Source organism: Calypte anna, chromosome 8 (genome assembly GCF_003957555.1).
Source record: "Calypte anna isolate BGI_N300 chromosome 8, bCalAnn1_v1.p, whole genome shotgun sequence".
Classification (NCBI taxonomy): domain Eukaryota; kingdom Metazoa; phylum Chordata; class Aves; order Apodiformes; family Trochilidae; genus Calypte; species Calypte anna.
This window is the reverse complement of record NC_044254.1, coordinates 8,660,440-8,675,999: the sequence shown is the minus strand read 5'-3', so window position 1 is coordinate 8,675,999 and position 15,560 is coordinate 8,660,440. Positions and strand designations below refer to the sequence as shown.

Sequence of the window (15,560 nt, the reverse complement as noted above, 5' to 3'; positions counted from 1 at the left end):
TGCTTTTCAATTTTATAGTTCTTCTATTGCTATTTCCAGTAAGTTTTAACTACTGAAGGTTCCTTGTTCTGAAGTCCAAAGAGCCACCTTTAAAAAGAGGATTACTGTAGTACCCTGACTACCTCCATCATAGCAACTGATGCTTAGGGAGATGTTTTTAATTTTATTGCAAATTCATACCTTCAAGAAATTTTGGTTGAATTTCACATCATTCACCTCTGAGGCTTACTGTCTAAAGACAACATTTCACAAGCTGTATGCAGAGTTCTTTCCTAAAAAAATCTAGCATCAAAAAAAGATAGTAAGAGGTCTCATTTCTTCTGTTCCCACTGCTCACAGGTGAAACCACCGTGTGCTTTTACACTGCTGTGCCCCCTGTCCCACACCACTAACAAACTGTCCCCAGCCCTGGTTTCAAAAAAGCTTTCAAAAAGTGAGCAGGAATCCCTCTGACACCAAGTTCAAGAAAACTGTAAAAAGGTGGCTTTTGTCTTCTCTTTGATTGCCCCTACTACTTTTTAACAGTCTAGCAGACCCACCAAGCTATTCACAGTTTTTCTTATATATTGGAAATAATTTGTTAATTTATTATGGTGTATGTTATTTCCTGAATTAATTTCTTGTTCATCTTGGTAAAAATTACTTTGCATTTTACCTATGGTGGCATGATTTCAGATGGCTTTCAAGCTTCAGAAGAACACCTCTAGTACCTAAACAAACTCTCATAACTTGACTATTTTCTCTTGCATATTAACATATTTTTTTTACAGGTTCTAGGATTTCAGTTTGGTTTTTTATATTTTCTATCAGTTCATTCTAAAACACTTTATCTAAACTAACTAACTTCCAAACAACACTTTTCCCTGAGAACAGTAATGCTCATATTCTGCAAAAATAGCACTGGGTATTTCAAAGGAGATATAACTTTTACTTTGTTTAAATTATACCTAGAAGCAGTGTATTTTTTTGCAAGACAGTACATTTATGTAACATACTCACATCTCTCACTTTCTAATACCAAGTGTGCATAGATTTTTATAAAAATAACTCCAGACACCTACTTATAAAATAGGAGCTCTTCCCAATAAATCTCTACCAAGGCCTTAAACTGTGCAAGGAATCCTCTCATTAGAGGTATACTGGGAGCCTGACATGGAGGGAATTAACTTTTTTTTTCTTGTTTGACCATTTTCCAGTCTAACTTAGGGGCATTTGCACTGAGACTGTGAATGTGAGCCTTGCTCTCACCAAGAAGAACCCCAACTCGATTTCTGTGTACTTCCAAAGCACTGGAAATTATATGGAGAAGGATCTTTCAGACCAGCTTTAAAACTGACAGAGGTAAAACCAAATCACTGCAGTTGTATGTTGTTACCTATGCTTTTTTTGAAGCTGAATATATTCTCTGTCAGTTACAACATGATATGGTTAAACTAAGTCTGTATTTAAATGAAAAGTGATGACTTACTGCAATGAGGGAAATGCAGTCACTGGAAAAATTATACACTGCCCAACAGGCTTGGACACTGTGAGATGAGGAGGCATCCCAGTGGCCTCAGACTCCATGACTTCCTCCTTAATGCATCAATTGAAATGGATTACTGTCTCTGTACCAACAAACCTGAAAACACTTTGAGAACTACAGGTCTAGACCACGCACACCAGACACCAAAGGGGAAGTACCAAACCTGCCAGACTCAGGGTTCCTTGATGAAGGAAGCATAAATCTGCAGGAGAGAGAAGAGCAGCAGCATATGTCAGGATGTGCCCCTGGACAATCAGAGAGCCCAAGGATGCATGAGGCAGCTTAGATTGTATTACCACCTGCAGAAGAGATCCAAAGCCTTTCCTATATAGTTATCTCAAATTTTAAAGGATTTTTTTATGTCATAGGTTGAATTATGAAGCTTTTGAAAAGCATTCTTATCAATATAAAGTTTCTTTAAATTAAAACCCCCAAAATTCTGTCTGCTTAACAGAACTATGAGAACTAGAGAACAGAAAAGAAAAAATGGTTGATTTCAATAAAGTTGCCCTGATAGAACTGCCTTATTATCATAGATATTAAGGGTTCCTACCCTGGATTAAAAGTACTTTTAATTATTAGTCTGCTAACAGTACATAGATAGTGTGATGGTGTCCTTGATAGTGATATTGCAATATGGTGATCATGCAATATGTGTCCTTGAAAAGCCTTATCCTTGGCCTGTAAGCCAAGGGAGTGGCAGGAACTGGGTTTTGCAGAAGATGAACAATTTGTGAGTCTCCAGAGAATCAACTGAGTCCCCCAGATATAGAGAATCTGAAACCTTTTTCTTGTTTGGGTTTTTTTTGTTTGTTTGTTTGTTTTTGGTTTTGTTTTCCTTTAGCATGCAGACAACTACTGTCTGAGTTGAGACTGGGTTAAGAGGCTCTAAGGAATCTTTTTTACTTCCTCTACTTTTCTCATAGCAAGGCTTCACCTATGAAGAAGGCATGAGCTGGGATGGTGCTCAGCAGTTTGATCATGAGGTTAAAAAATGCAACATAAGCAGTATTTAAAAATGCACCAGTAAGACTGTGAACACTGGACACTGAAATAATATTAAATCTAACCAATTTTACTCATCAAAGAAATGAAATTCAGAAAGGATTTTTGGTATTAGAACTGCAGCAGGCACACAAAATGTGAGTGTACCATTAAGCTGATTAGAAGAGAGACCAAGCTAGGATCTATTTGCAATCAAACTGGTTTCTTCTCCAGCAACTGCACCGTGAAGATGCTGGATGGAATCAACCTGCAGACAAGAATCCAACATCCAATACTTCAAATACCCAGCATCACAGTCAGTCATTCCCAGTGTTCCTCATTATGAGTGAAATCCCCTGTCTCAGCATGAGAAAAAGTCACAGGGATTTGGGTTTTAGTTTGTTTTTGAGCTAAAAGCTTTGAAGCACTTTTTGTTCTGAAATGTGGCATTACAATGAATTTTGTGACAGATGTCTCCCTAATGATCACATTTCCTGTAGTGAGACTTCTCATCTGCCTCTGTGACTGCACCAACCCTGCAACCAACACTCTGCAGCAGCTTCCACCTCCAGTGAAAACACAATTGTATGTGCACAGATCCACCCAGGACTCAGATATGTCACCCTGACCTAGCACATGGATTAGGAGTCCCCATCACTAGCACAGCTGAACTGTGTTGATCTGGGGTTTGGATTTCTTCTACAAAGACAGTAGATGGTAACTTTTGTAGAAATCTGGCTCAGTAACACCTATTATCATGCTAATTCTCATTTGCATTTGGCTCCTGCAGTACAACAGTAACTCCAGAACATAAAATTAAATACAGCAAAATGTACTGACCCCTGCTAAAAAATTACTAGTGCATAATTATTTCCCTGCTCTTGATTTATTCTTTCTCAGGCTCCAGAACATCTGAAAGGTGTCAGCCTTTTATCTTACCCAAATGTCCAAGCAACCCCTTTATTGGTGCTTCAATTTGATACCCCTTCCTGAAAGAAGGCAGAAATTTCCTTTGAAGCTGAGAACAAGCTTCTCCCAGGAAGAGGTATTAATAACCTCTTGTCTTCTTCCACTGGTCTTTGCTAAATATCAGATTAAGCTCCTGTGTCCCCCCTTTGCCAGGGTGACAAGTACTTTAAGCAGAAGGTTAACTCAGGATTTCTGCAGTTACCTGAGGTGTTACCACAAGCCTGCTATCACTTTGCTGGCTAACTAACAGGATTCATTAAATGAATTATTTCTTTCATACAGTAATCAATGTTACACTCTCCTCTTGCTTTGCATTGTTCAGTATGAATTTTTGCTTGGGATTGCTACAAAATATGTGACCTTCATTATGAAATAACAGTCACAAATTCTTTAAATGTTTGAATTTTAAAATGTTCTTTCTTGTCTTCATTTCCCCTCCATTTTTTGGTGACTTTCCACATGACCTTTTAGAAGTCAGTCTCAGTTACCATTTAACCTGAAAATTATGACTTCTTCACTAAAGTGTGTTGGGCTCTGTGTAACAGCAAGATATTTATGAAGGTGCACTAAAATCCATTTATGAAGCAGAAATATTTTGTATCAGATCTACACAGATAATTTGCTCTGATCAACAGGTGTCTTTGTTTTTTATTTCTTTTAATACTTAATGTTTAGCAGCACCTGCTAAAATAAACACATGGTCTAATTTCTGCAGATACATACTTGTCACACTAAAGACACACATTCCATGGGTGTTTTAAGGAAATTACTTTTCTTTGTCTCACCTAGAAGATAAAAATGAAACTCAATGACATTATTTCACTCAAAACCTCATCATATGTATGAAATAATCAAGGTCCAGGTACATTTATTAATGCAGACATATATTCTAAACCCTCCAGTATTTACGAAGAGTTTTTGCATTTCTACTTACAGACATAAACCCACACACTAAAGAACTGTCATCCCATTAATGGTTTGGGAATTGTGAACAGTGGCTGTAGGGTGGCTAAGAGATTGAGACCTGTGTGTCTAGCCTGATTTTGATGTAATTTAATTTCACTATGAAGAATCTCATTGAAGCTGGATCAAGTTTAAACTAATGGACAGCTCTGATTTCTCAAAGGCACAGATTTAAATAAGTAAAATTAGTAAAATTTGTATAATATTTCTTTTAAAGACAAGCTATTTTTTCTCGGGTAAAATATAGTTTGAAAGCTTCCCCAGGTAAGAGTTTTCTGAAGGAACAGTATAATCATTTCAGTAGTGCAGCTTTAACAATTACAAGCTATGAATGAGATCCTTTACTGACTGGAAAAAGGATTTATCTTTCTTAATTAGATTTTGCTTCTTCCTCTCTGCAGTCATCCTGCACATTTACTCTCTAGAGAAAGAGGCATTCTCAGTGACTTCTTGGAGCAAAAAGTCCTCTCCCTACCCTTTAAGAATTGTCTTTAATCTTTGTTATAAGTGGAGGAATGACAGTATTCTGCCTACACTTCCTGGAAACTCAGCTTAGGCCTGTGTATCTGCTTTTATCAAAATATCCATCAAAGGTCAGGTACTTTTCCATACTCATCTAGAGACAAAGATGCTACCTATCTTGATGAATCAGTTGAAGAGTGTTACTGCTTTTCCCTCAAAATGAATCAGAGATGATCATTAAGAAAACTATGGATATTATTTCCATGACTATAAGTGTGCTCACAATTACAATCTTCTCAGATTCTACGGTTTCTTTCACCGTGGGTTCCCAGTCCAGCTTTTCCCTGGCTTTGGAGATGGTTACAGGAGACAAGGGACCAAGAGGAAAATCATCTGGTATTGGCTAACCAGTCTGGTGGCAATCACAAAATATGAGGTCAAATAGGGAGCACTGGACATCAAATGCTAATTCTAAAAACAAAACAAAACAAAACAAAACAAAACAAAACAAAACAAAAAACCAAAACCAAAACCAAAAAAAAAAAAAAAGTAGGTAAGAGAAAGGCTTCCATCATGCTATTACTGAAGAAATGCTGGAGATAAGGCATTAGGCTTTTATCCTCTTTAGACTAACATGTAAAATGGTGGTTGCACCTTCAGTGCTCATTTACTGTTTACATTGGGAAAAAAATCCCCTGATCTACTATGGAAAGCAGCATGCTGTTTGTTTCAGCATCAGGACTGAAGTTACTACTACAAGTTATCAGTGTGACATCAGACATTGCAAGCCATTTCAAAGGTCAGAATTTCCAAAACATTAAAAAGCATTTAAGAGCCCAGGTGATCCTTAAGAAGTCAATACAAAGAAACTTCGACTGAAATCAACTTGTGCTGCAGGGATCCTAACATGGCCCAATTAATTCTTAATTCTTATCTTGGCATTACAGCAGTAACACAAAATTTGCTTGAGCTACAGCTCAAAACAGATAAAATGAGAGTGGTTTTCAGAAGGATCTTCCTCCTAGTTCCATATCAGTTCTTTGCACCATTAAATGGAATTACAGTGCCCTTTGTCCAAAATGCAATTTCACACATTCTGAAAAAATCTCCTGATGTCACATATAACTAATAGAGATTGTTATGAACATTACCAAGATTCATGTGATCTACCTTAGATGTGGTATCTACTTTAAAATGTTTCACCCCTTTTTGCAAAGAGCAGGAATGCATCTTGAAACAGTATTTAAAGTTCCCTGTCAAACAAATAACATCAAGAAATACAATGTCCCTTTTGATACCAATACCTGAAAACAATACAAAAATAATGACAACACTAACATGATACAAGTCATTCTCATGGTCACAAATACAACAGAAACAATTGTAATCCTCAGAAACATATAGGAAAAAGAGCTACCAGCTGACTGTCCGTGGTCAGGAGGTGCCAGAATGTGGCAGGTTTGGCATTACACTACTGCAAAGAACTGAATGTTTAGCTGAACTCACTAAGTATTCTAAAAACAAAACAAACAAATAATTTAAAGAAACAAAAAAATGCAAACAAAAAACAAGAAAATTTTAAAAAATCCTAAACCACCATAGCAATACACAACAAATCAGAATATCAGTATTCGTTCTTCATTTCTCTTTCACATACTAGAAGAATAGCTATGAAAAAATTTGATTTGCTTTATTTTTACAGCATTACCAGAACCTTGGCATGGAATTACACACTGGGAAGGCACAGACATGTGGCTATCTCTATGCACAATGACTGTTTTAAAATCAAATTGCATACACATAAGCTGTTCTAAAAGATACTGTCTGGGGACTAAAGGTTGGCAAGTGTCAGCTTGTATTGCCAGGCCAAAGCCCTAGTTCTTTCCTTTCCTTTTCCTTCACTTTCCTCTCCTTTCCTTTCTTTTTTCCTTTCTTTTCCTTTCCTTTTTTCCTTTCCTTTCCCTTTTTCCTTTCCTTTTATCCTTTCCTTTTCCTTACATTTCTGAATATTCACCCAGATCTTAAAATCTGTGACTGCAGACTGTTCTTTTTGTACAGCACAGAAATATCCAGAGTGTACACTGAAGATAATTTTTGCCTGCAGAGATAATTCAGTGCATGAGCTCTCCCACACATGGAAGCGAATGTGTGGGTGTTTGTAACACCTCATCTACACATTCTGTTGTTTGTTTACCATATTTCACTCACTGGTGAGAGAATGTGATAAGTTAATGAAAGGATTAAACAGCTGGAGAAAATAATCATTGCAAATGAACACGGTGTCTTTGTATGTGATTTGATTTTTTGCTGTATCTATATAGCAAGAAAGGAGCTTTGGAACACTGCAAGGTTTTACATGCACTAGTTTTACCATTGAGTTATCTTCAAGGAGTATGTGCATCAGTTTTTATAATGCAAAGAAGTTTTAAAAGCACAATGTGAGACTTGTAGTACATAGACCTATGTAAAATAGTTTACTTTGGATCCAGAGAATAATTTATTCAGTTGTATCTTGCTTTAAATAAGATGCTTTATGTCCCTTTCTCAGAAAAAGAAATTAATAGCATCATGGATTCTGTAAACTCTTTGGCTGGGCACATGTTCTACAATTACTTTTTCTCTAATCTGCCTTTGTTCTTACTTCTATACCATTCCTTTTTAAGAAACACTTGTGCTGTCCACAATCAGATCATAAACCCTTCAAGGAGAAGGTTATATTCACCCTACAGTTATACAGCTCCTGGTCCAACAAGAATCCTGGTCATGGCTGTGGCCACCAGCCCTACTGTACCCACAGTCACACACAGAGCAGCCACTCCTTCCTCAATTTCCAAGTGTCCAGTATTCACAACTTCAGAAAAAGTTCAGGAAAATACAAATTTTTTCACAAATGCTGATGCTGATTAAGGATATAAATAAGTGCTATAGCTCAAAACAGATAAAATGAGAGTGGTTTTCAGACTTTCAAACTGCAAGTTATCACATCATCTCAGGGACAAACACATGAAGATCTTCTGAAAAGAACAGATTAGATTTTTTTTTTCTTCTATGAAAAAACAGTTCTCCAGTGTTTTGGAGCTTCCAGTCAAAACTGGGGATGTGTCCTTCAAACAGGTCTCTCAGGGCAGCTAAAACAGGAAAGTGGAGCCTTGAGTATAAAGACCTCCAGTACGTTTAGGGAAAAAAGAAAAGAGAAAGAAAAAAGTAAAAAAAAAGACTTGATTTCCCTGTTCTAATATAAAGCCAAAGAAAATTCAACAAAATACGTTAAAAAACAACAAAGACAAAATAAATCCTGTAAGACACATGAAAGTCTTTTCAGACTTTCCACTGAGGTGAGCAGCAGTTTTGTTACAAGGAGAAACAGGGAGCATCAGCTGCAGAGAAAACAGATGAAAATGGCATATTTGACATGCTCTGTATTATTAAAATGGTCTTCATTACTCAATGAAGAGTGGTTTTTAGAAGCTGTGGTTTGCAAGCAATCCTTCCATTGCCATTTAAGGCCCACTGCTGCAGTGAGGACACACTTGTTGACATTTCTGGAGCAGAATCACTTCCGCTTTTTTAAATGTCTCTCTTCCCAACTTTAACACAAAACTTAAACCAGCTACTGCACCAAACACTTGTCTGTTTATTCAGGGTGGTGTAAAGCTGCATCTTAGTGGGTCCTTAACCCCAGTATTTATCACAGCAGCAAAACAAATGCAGCTGTCACTTTTTTATTAGCTTTTGGAATAATCTGATCCTCAAATCTTGAAATTTTTGTGGGACCCTTTCTCCTGAACTCTTCTGTGATTTCTAATTAACTTATTACATCCTGTGTTGCCTCAAAAGGCATCTGCAGGTGAGGTTTCCATACACAGAATGCTTCTAAAAACACTGTCTTACTAGAGATTAAAACTTATCTGATCACCTCAAAATCCTCATGGCCAATCTGGCCAACCTTCAGAAAAGTATAAAGTGCTAAATTCAGGTCAAACATCACTGGATTTTATGAAATTTCTATCTCTGTGCATTACAAAACCGTGATCTACTAATATCAAGCAGAAAATACTCTTTATAAATATCTGATTTTCTTGATCTGCCTCTGTATTCAGCACCATTCCACTGAAAACCTTCTAAACTGTTAGCATGTAAGTTGGCAGTGGGTTTAGCTGTATTATTCCTTTGTTTTCTAAGTGATAGTGTGTGTATTGGGCAACTTTCAGAAACACATTTCTAAGTCATTTGATTAGCAAACTAGGACAGTAAAATCAGAAAGTCTACTGAGTGGTATTCATGCATATTTCTCACTGCTGTTTGACATCTTTCCCTCAAACCTCAGCCACCCTTCACACTAGACGGCAGGTGTGCAGAGGATGTAGAAAAGCCTTTCAGTTCTGTAGAGGCAGTACAGTTGAGCACAGAAGCTTTAATTAAATTGCAAACAAGGCCAAGTATTTTCATGCACTTATTGGGCAGTCTCAAGTGTCAGAAATGTTGTATTTCCACCCACACACAGATACATGGCCCAGGCATGCACATCCACACACATTATTTGGTGATGAGGGAACTTGTGTGTTTCTTTCATGAGACAGAGCAAAAATCTCTCATTGACATCAGGGACCAATAAAAAAATTACATATGCTTGAAAAAATATATTTTTCATTATAATTTAATTTTTTCCAAGATAGAGAGATATGAATGAAAAAAACCTCCAGATATTCTATTCAGGACCCACCAAACCAAAATATTTCTCTAAGGTACACATGCATGTGAATCTGCATTCACCCTAGACATTGGAGGTCGATCTCAAGAAGATTAAATGAACTCTGCACTAGCAACATTTCCCTTCAATTATGCAAGCATATCATTTTCAATCATGTGCTGACAGCCAGCTTGGCCTGTATTCTCTAAAACACTTGGTTTACATTTATAAATGCTACCACTGAGACTCTTAAAACACCTAATGTACTAGACAGGCTCACTATTGTATTTAAGTGTGGAGAATGCTTTGTAACATGAAGCTTTTTGCAGCTATGGTCCACTTAGCACATCTTAGTATCTCATCTCATCTGCAGACACTAGAAGTAAAAAGCTGTCAGTCCTGTTCTTGTGTGTCATTGAACAAATTCAGTTATTTCACCCAAAATGATTAAAATGGAGAATACAGTTGATGTAGGGATGTTTTGGAGAATTTCAGATTTACTGAAGGTAAGTACAGTATAGGTTGTTCTTAGCACAGAAGTATTGGCTCCCATTGACAACTGTGCTTTAGGACTGAGAATAAGGTAGAAATTCATGAACAAGTAATTTTTCATACTTTTTTGCTTTCACTGCTCAGATACATTATTCAAAGTACCCTAATCCACAACTAGTTTCCTCAGATTAGATTTGTGGTAGTTTACAGGTTGCAAGAGCCAAGCACTGCTCAAAATATTTAAGGAATTATGACCTTATCTTTTGCAACAGAGTAAATGCTTCTACCTTCAACTTAGCAGATGACAAAACTGAGATCTGGAGAAATGAAAATGACCTAACACATCACATCATGATTTTTTGAGATAGCCTAGACTGCAGCTGATTTCTGTCTCTCAGATCTTATTCTAGAAGCCTGACAATGTTATGCCATTTATCTTACCCTTTCTTTCACCTACATAGGTCTTCTTAACTCACAAACATCCAGAAAAAACTTAGGATCTAATACTATCTTAAATATTTCATTCATGGCTTCTGCCATGCATATGATTACCTGGAGAGGCTTTACTAGCCATGTATTTTGGTACCATCTCAGCTGAAGTTCTGCATTGTACTAAATTTCCGTAAATCTAAAATCTTTCAGCTCATAAATGAGGTATATGCTTCATTCAACAACTGCTATTTCCTTATATGTTGAACAGAAAGCTTCATTGTGTGGTTTCATTTTCCATAAGACAACTAGTTTGATTTTTTTCTCTTTTTGTCAGGAAAAGAATTTATTTCAAAAGGCAATTAAAAATACTGCTCCATGGAGTCCACATTTTTGTGACAACAAAAAAGTCATTCATGCACAACAAAAGATACTTCTGGAGCTTTGGGTAGGGTGGTGGGATTATGAATGGAGAACAGACATATTGTAAGAGAAGTCTTTGAAACTATAGAATAGAAAACCTAAGCAAGCAGCCTAGCCAAGGAGGCACTGACACAGAGGGAATAACTGGAAGAACAGTACTGCAAAGTAGTGGTAGAAAGAAAAGAAAGAAAAGAAAAGAAAAGAAAAGAAAAGAAAAGAAAAGAAAAGAAAGAAAGAAGAAAAGAAAAGAAAAGAAAAGAAAAGAAAAGAAAAGAAAAGAAAGAAAAGAAAAGAAAGAAAAGAAAAGAAAAGAAAAGAAAAGAAAAGAAAAGAAAAGAAAAGAAAGAAAAGAAAAGAAAAGAAAAGAAAAGAAAAGAAAAGAAAAGAAAAGAAAAGAAAAGAAAAGAAAAGAAAAGAAGAGGATCCTGTTAGCTGCACAATGCTATGGATAATGTAAACTGGCACTGAAGCACTCACAGCTAGTTTCTAACATCCTGGAACTGAAGGCCCCAAACTGCTTTACTTGAAAGGGAAATAGGCTTGGAAATAGATAAAATGCTTTAACAGCTACTAAATCACCAGTGAACCAGATCTGTTTGCAAGTGCATTGATAGCCTGGAAATACCTCAGGACATACAGTCTGAGAGAACACTGAAGTTGCAGGGAATAAAACAGCTTTTACAACTAGACCCATTACCTTAATCTTGATATTTACAGAAGGAAATCAGAGATTTGCCACTTGAAAAATCTTTAACATCTTTTGCACAAAAGTGCTTCAGTGCCTAAAGTGAGCTTTGAAGAGAGTCAGCTATTCCCCCAAAAAAGTGTTTGGGTGCTCTGTACATCATAAGTTTGCCTGAAAGAAATGTCTGCTTGATTTCTATCTATATACAATTAAAGATGAATGAATATGAACAAAACATCTCCAAATGATGCAGAAAGCAACAAAGCTAAGGGACAATCATTTCCCCCAGGCAGGCCTTGTAGTTAGGGCATCAGCAGCCCAAAGGGCACATTCCTCCTGAGCAGAGTACAGACATCCACTCCAGCTCTACCTAACCTATTTCATTCCTGTAAAGTATTTGTTCTTTCTAGGGTCTGAAAGAAGTTCACTCCCACCTACAAGGAGCTGAAGTCATGCTATCAAGCCTTGCACAGCACACGATGCCTTCCTGTTCTGCCTCTTGTTCCTCTGCTTTTTCAGGTGCCACCTCTGCAGCCCATCTCTGCCCTGTGCTCCCCACCACAGCCACCCAAACAAAGGGAAATGACATTGGGAAGACTCAAGGCAAGTCTGTGCTGTAAAACACAGGGTAATGCAGAGACACCGGAGCTAACTCTAAATCAGGTAGCTGAATGAATATGAAGAGGAGTCAAGCCATGACAGCAGAGAGTCCACTGGTTAACTTGCAAGGGTCGTCTTGCTCTGCCTTCCTGCTAGGCCAGATGTATCCTTATGAATATTAACTCTTAAAACTAGATCAAGAATGTAAACAGGGGAGAGAACACTTCCTTGATCCCAGCATGGCACAGTCCATACCACTATGCATCTGCACAGCAAAAGAAAACAGGATCATTTTCATGCACTGTATCCAATGCATTCACAGTTTCAGTGGCAAGTGTGCCTACTTGTCTAGTGAGCACACCCACACTCCCAGGCAGGCAGCACAGCAGATAGATCACACGAGTCAGAAAAACAAAGTTTGATTTCTGATACTAGGAATATTTTGAAAAGTCACTTCATCCTTTTTCCTTCCCTCCTCGTTCTGCCTTATCTCATTGTATCTGCAATATTTCTAACCCACTCACTGTTGATTTGCTAAAACTAAAAGAAAGTGCTTCCAATATACCGTGCCACCAGGAGCTGGGTTTTCTTTAGTACTGATCTCTGCAGGGCAGTTTTGCAGCTTTAAGTCTATACTGTAAAACTGTTCTCAGTATGTCAATATACTGACATAAATTATTACAGAATGATGAGCAATTGTGTTTTCCACAGACCTATTAGTCCAGAATCAGATGTCTCTTGCACTTATAACCAATATACTCCATGAGTAACCCAGCCATATGCTCATTATGTTGGTACAGATCTAGGTGAATGTATAAAGAAAATTACACATGGGGCTCAAACCAGTAGCTAATTGTAGTCCAGAAACCACATAGCTATACTAGAGTGCTCCTGCACTGTGATTAACATGTAGTCTGCTGGTGGCTTGGGTACAACACCATAATGAAACTCATCAGCTTCTAGTTTAGAAGTGGCTTGGAGCCTGGACGGCCCAGGGAGTGAGCAGGACTCCCAACATCTCTGTGTATACACAAACTCTCTGGCTCAGTTGGATTTTTAATAAAGCACTGGAACTGTGCAAGATGTGAAAAGCAGGTAATTTGTTACAAATTAGTAAGCAGGTCCCCAAGTGCAGAAGCCCAGAGTATGTACATCAGAAAAAAAAAAAATCCCTATCAAAAACAGCAGTGGGACATCAGCAGGAGGAAAATATCAGAGGCAGTGCTCTAGCCTTCACTTTACTTTCTTCTACCTTAATACCTATCTTCCAGGCCCTTATTCTTTATCCTACACATAAATTGAGCCAATATTACTAAGTTCTACTACTAAAAAATTAAGTCTGCCACACTCTTCCCAAAGCAATCAACCAACCTGTGAAATGCTTTTCACAGAAAGTCAAAGCCAGAGGGTGAGCTATGTGGATGCTGATGTCTCTGCAAGGTAATATAATACTTCCAGCTAGAAATCTCCACAGCATTTGGGTATGGAGACTGCATGGTCCCAGATTCCATCTGCCAGCAGAAGCTTGGTGAATCATAGAATCATAGAATTAGCTGGGTTGGAAGGGACCTCAGAGATCATCTAGTCCAACCCTTGACCCACCGGAGCAGTTGCTAGACCATGGCACCGAGTGCCACATCCAGTCTTTTTTTAAATGTCTCCAGGGACGGAGAATCTACCACCTCACCGGGCAGTCCATTCCATAGCCTAATCACCCTCTCCGTGAAGAAATTCTTTCTAATATCTAACCTAAACCTCCCCTGGCACAACTTAAGACTGTGTCCTCTTGTCTTGTTGAAGGTCGTCTGTTGAAAAGAGTCCAGTTCCCACCTCGCTACAGCCTCCTTTCAGGTAGTTGTAGACAGCAATGAGGTCTCCCCTGAGCCTCCTCTTCTTCAGGCTGAACAGCCCCAGCTCTCTCAGCCTCTCCTCATAGGGCCTGTGCTCAAGTCCCTTCACCAGCCTGGTTGCCCTCCTTTGGACCTGTTCCAGGACCTCTACATCCTTCTTAAACTGAGGGGCACAGAACTGGACACAGTACTCGAGGTGTGGCCTAACCAGCGCTGAGTACAGGGGAAGAATCACCTCCCTGGACCTGCTGGTGACGCTGTTTTTGATACAGGCCAGGATGCCATTGGCCTTCTTGGCCACCTGGGCACACTGCTGGCTCATGTTCAGTTTCTTGTCGATGCAGACTCCCAGGTCCCTTTCTGCCTGGCTGCTCTCCAGCCACTCTGTCCCCAGACTGTAGCGCTGCATGGGGTTGTTGTGGCCAAAGTGCAGGACCCGGCACTTGGCCTTGTTGAACCTCATCCCGTTGGAATCGGCCCAGCTCTCTAGTGCTTTTAACTTGGAAAATAAAAAAGACACACCCAAAACTACCAAGCAATTATTTAGTTTCCTGAAATAAAGGAAGTGGCGCAGAAGTGGGTGAAGGCTTTTAAAAGCTGTCAAATTGCTAATGTTTGTGGATGGCGGGGGAGGAACCTGAATTAGTGATCTAATGGAAAAAAAAACCTCTTGACCTGAAAGCATTTATTTTTCCTTTTCTAAAGTGAAGGAAAAGTTTTATTCTGTTTTGTTTTCATTCAGGGTTTGTAGTTTGATTTGGAGTTTTTTTGGTGGGTGGGTGGGAAGGGGCAGTGCAGTTGGAGAGAAGTGGCAAGGTGTTAGAGTTCAGGGGTTTGTGTTTTTTTGTTTTAGGGGTGTCTTTATTCAGATTTTTGGGGTTACCTAGGTGGTTTCTTTTCATAAGTAGGCATTGATGCACTGTATCAGGTATGCTAGCATAACCCTTCGGATTGGTAAGCCAGCCTAAATATCAGAAAGTGTTATGTTGCTCACCTTACACTAAAGACTTTAAGAAGCACAAATCTGGCAACCAAAGATTTTAGTCAAGGTATGTAGATAGAAAGACTAACAAATAGTGCACAAAACACCGATGAATTTAATGGGATGTTTCAGAAGCACAGATGTTTACAAGGACAGATCGAAACTCAAGTTTGGTGTTTATTTGTACCATATATTGGTATATATAAGTACATCCACAAATACCACTTCTTGGTCTATTTCTTACCAAGATAACCACCTGCCCTATATTTGGGGGTTTTACATGGTGAAAGGCTCTAGATATTAACTTCTTTGTATGTTTTAATGTAGTTTTGATATTCTTAAAAGTGGCTTGGAAAAATCACAGGAAATTAGAAATGCTTTACAGGCATTTATATTTCTCCTGCTAGGTCTTGAAAATCAGCAAGTACTATCTATTCTTTGATAATAATAACAGGTCCCAAAGACAACACTTGTTAAAAAGTGCCTGAAAATTGCCATAAAAATAA

At 38.2% G+C, this 15,560-nt stretch overlaps 1 protein-coding gene across 1 annotated transcript in view; it reads right to left on the bottom strand.

Annotated features, from left to right (window-relative positions):
* PTPRC (protein tyrosine phosphatase receptor type C) overlaps positions 1–15,560 on the bottom strand; it is a 58,828-nt gene that overhangs the window by 41,440 nt on the left and 1,828 nt on the right.